Raw genomic sequence first — 4,334 nt, 5'->3', positions numbered from 1 at the left:
TGGAAGATGGCATGAGGTGCTGTGGAGAAGAGGGCTTGTGGAATAGCCTAAGACAAGCCCATAGGATTTGTTCCCAATGTTATCTTCAGTCCTAAGAAATCGACACACCTGGTATTGGACAGATTAGCCGCTCAGATCAGGAGCTAGCCACATTTTCTGTCTTGAAAATGCAGAGTTGGGACTGCAATAAGCAGCCATCTACAGCAGTAGTGTGCCTTGGTAGATGTTTCCTTTGCTGGCCCCAAGCACAGCTTGAATTTTGTTTCGCAAGAGGCTGGAAATCCTCTGAAACAGCTAACGGATGCTGATTCACAATGCTGATACTGTAGAAATAAGAGTTTCCTTTCCTAAAGGATTATGATCTGAGCCCAGTGACAAGTATACAAGCTTGTCCTAGTTACCACCATCCAGCTTGGCCACTTATCTGATTAACCGATGTTGCGGCAGAAGGGAAACCACCTCTGGGAACTGACGTACAGAGTGCAAGGCTTACCTGAAGCTGAAGCACAAAGACCAAAGCGTGTGGCGGGACCGCCTGGGCCTCCCCTTCCCCCAGCTGTGGGGACATCCCTAGTGCACGGCAGGCTCCAGCTGACCTCTCCCAGGGCTGCACCTAACCTGGCGTGTGGGCCACTCCACACCTGGTCCCGGGGTCGTCCGCCGTGTCCCGGACCAGGAACAACAGAGCCTCCCCAGGACCCCGACTACCCTTTGGCTGGTGGTGGGGAGGACAAGGTCTGCACCCAGACCTCGCCCTGGCAGTGGTGCAGGGAGGCGTTGGGGGCCAGACCCACGTGCTCCCGCGTCCCACCAGCCTGAGCACCCCCTCAGACTGCTTGGAGGGGACAGTTCTCCATGCACCCACCCTCTTCAGAGCAGACCTGGAAGTTGCCTGCAGCTGCAGACAACAAAACAAGAGTTGTCTAAATCATTCTTCATCTTGAAAAGGTGAGCGGGTTGCACCCAGATATTATTTTCTCATCACCTCTCTTCATGACACTTTTGGGGCAGGCACATGAAGATCTGGAGCAACCTCCTCACTCAGCTTACTGTTTCTTCTGACAACTAAGTTTACTAGAAGTTTATACCGGCAAAGAGAATTATCTGTTAAAATGTCCCAAGGATGAGCCTTTTTAGTTGCCATGCCTAAGACACATCCAAAAAAAAAAAAAAAATCGCTAACAAGTGATTTCATGATCAGTGGGAAAATCATATTTCTTCCCAAGCTGCTGCAAGCATGAAAAGTCTAGGTATTTCTCATCCATTTACAATGGGTGAGTAGCAGACAGGGAAATCTTCTGCACAGAATGAGTCATTTCAGCTCAAAGATTTTAATAAATCTCAAACAAGCTGCCATCCCCCCGGACACCAGGCAGAGCAGCTGTGGTGCCTTGCTACCGTGGCTGTCTGCAGCGGATGGGAGCGGAGTGCTTCGGGGGCAGAACCAGAAAGCACTTCTAGCAAAAAAACAGTGTCAGGCTCAGGGTGAAATTTCTTTCCCTATCTATGCCAACAGCCTGTGGGAACCTGCTTGCAGAAACAAGCTGGCGTTACTTGTTGGCATCATTTTAGAGGAAAATTTTCACTGAAGTCTTGGAAAACCCCGACCCAAAAAATCCGTTCCTCAGTCACTGCAGTTACCCAGCATGCCATGTTTCATATATACGCCTTGCTGTAAATCTGTAGTGAAGCTGAAAGCACAAGTAGCAAACCAAAATTATCTCACCCATTAATTAGGAGCCATTCTGGATACTTGGGGATGAGTGGTCTTTGACAGGTACTCAGTGATGAAAGGCAAAAAGCTCCTGGGACAAAGCCAAAGTATCTTTATACACATCTCAGGCTACAGGCAGCAGAAACTCACCTTCTGAAACTGCTCTGTCCTGCAAGCATCTCTCTGCAGGATAATGAGATACAAATAATAAGCAAAGGATGTGCCTCTGGGCCAGCGTCCTTAAAGATGTTTCAGCTTACATTGTGATGGAGACAGCACGAAAAGGGAACAGTAGTGGCTCTGTTTAGGCAGAGCCTAAACAGGGAACAGGGAACAGTAGTGGCAGAGTTTGGGATGATCTTTAAGGAGTTAGCAATTCACAAAGGTCCATCTGTAAAGTGGACGTATTCTTTGAAGCTTATTTGGAGATAGCTATACCCTGATTTAATATTTGAAAATGTAGTAAATTGCTGAACTTTTTAGTCACTGCGTGTTCCATGCCCCCATCATGTTCCCTGTCCTCAGCCAGTGTTACACTACTATTAATATTCTTTATTTAGTACTTCTCTCCCTGTTGCCATAACTAGTTGGTATACTTTTGTTTGTTAATGCATAAAACATGAAAAAATATGCCTTGTTTCCACCGTTAATAAACCCTATCACCTTCATGGGGACTGCTACACCAGGCTTCAAACAAACACAGGGCCATTGTCACTACCTATAGCTGCTCGTTCATTGTGACAAGAGTAAAATAGGTATTTAGTCAGCATGTAGCGTGAGAAGAGTGCAGGGAACAAAGATTTTTAACATCCTAGCTCTAAACTAACTTTCTCCAGGATTCAGTAAGTTCATACATCTCCCTTCTCCAAATACAAAGCATAATGCATGTTTCTCACCACCCCAGAAAAAAAAAGAAGTTGGGATTAATGTTTGTGAAGTTGGTGGAGCATGACATGGGCATCATACAATGAGAAAGTCATAAGGCCTATGGATTCTTTAATTCTTCTCTTCCTAAGAGTAAAAAGCACATTTTACTCACAAACACTCATAGAACAGAAAATAAATGTTAAAACAAGTTTTCCCTGGAAATCTCTAAATGTCCCTCCCTTCCTATCCTAATTTCTAAACTGTTACAGCACGTTAACCTCTATAGCCAGCAGGTAGACCTGGCACAGAATGAACCATCCACCACAAAAACATACTGCTAGCAAGTCCCTGGTAACGTACAGCTAAAAATATGGCAGGATGCTGCAAAATTCACCTACCAAATGCCAGAAAACCCACCACATAGTCAATATAGCAATTTTTGTCATTACTGACCTTATTTTTCATCTTATTTTCTGCAGGTTTGGGTTACCAGAATCACAGGCACTAACTCAGCAAGCTTTGGCCAAGCATCACCCTCCAGCATGGTGCACCGTCTCGCTGGTGGCAGTGCGGCAGCAGCTCCTGGCTCTGGGCAAGGACAGATGTACACAAAGGAGAAGACAACCCTTCATCCCACCACCTCCCCGGGGCTGGGGCACTAACAGCGGCGGAGCAGCTCCCGGGAGGTCGGATGCACAGGGGAGCCTGCTTGACCTCTACGTTTTGTAAAACACGCTGTAGTCCAAAGCACGGTCCTGGTTAGTGCAGTTACTGGGTCATGTCCTGTGGCTTGCATTACAGAGGAGATCAGATGAAATAGCCGCAGTCTCCAGGCCTTAAAAGCTACTAAGGAGCAGGATATTTCTTCTCTCACCATCTTCAGATCTTTTCCACTGAATCTCTACATCTGGGGGAAAGGACAAACTTGAAAGCCCTGTATATTATTCCATTAGGTTGTTTAAAAAAACCATGGGTTTAAAGCCAAACCCTCCCTTCCCCACAAAGACTGGTTTGGGAGTCTCATTTTTCCCGGTTCCTAGTCACCACAGAGTTCGGCACATCTTGTATCTAAAAGCATTAAATACCTTGCTACCATAAATACCAAAATCACTTTACTTTTTTACGTAGCTGGAACATAATTGTATTTCTCTGACCTCAGTTTTGCACTTGAATGAAAGTGAGCCAAGTTAGTGTTTATGATTCTAGTAACCCAAACTAGAAGAAGATAATACCACAGACTAGGTGCATAATGACAGAAATTGCTGTATGTGCTGGGTTTTGGCATTTACAATAGTTTTGTTCCGATTGCTGTGAATGAAAGTTCTGGATATGTTAAGTTTAATTCACTGAAAAATAAGTTCAAAATCTTTCACACATGTGAACCTTTATCCATTGCTAGTAAGTATATATATTAGTTGCAATGGTTTGCCGACTAATGTGTTGCTTTGGCTGACTTGTTAAATAAAATGCTAGAATGGCATGCTCTCCTGATTCCTCTCTCTCTCCCCTTCCAGATGTTATTCTCAACTGAATATGCAAATTACACTTTCTTCCACAATTCCTGGTACCTTTTACTGAAGACTTTTCAATTCCAAACCCGAGGTAGTTTTCCATTCACTTGCAATGTGCATCCTGAGTTTCTACAAATGGTATAGAATTTAAGGACAAAGGAATTTTCAAGAAATAGAAATCAAATCAGACAGAAGGTCTGTGTGGAATCATCTGTATTTAATATTAATGTATTAAACACCTC

Source organism: Mycteria americana, chromosome 1 (assembly GCF_035582795.1).
Source record: "Mycteria americana isolate JAX WOST 10 ecotype Jacksonville Zoo and Gardens chromosome 1, USCA_MyAme_1.0, whole genome shotgun sequence".
In the NCBI taxonomy this organism is placed as follows: Eukaryota; Metazoa; Chordata; class Aves; order Ciconiiformes; family Ciconiidae; genus Mycteria; species Mycteria americana.
This window is presented reverse-complemented; position numbering follows the sequence as displayed.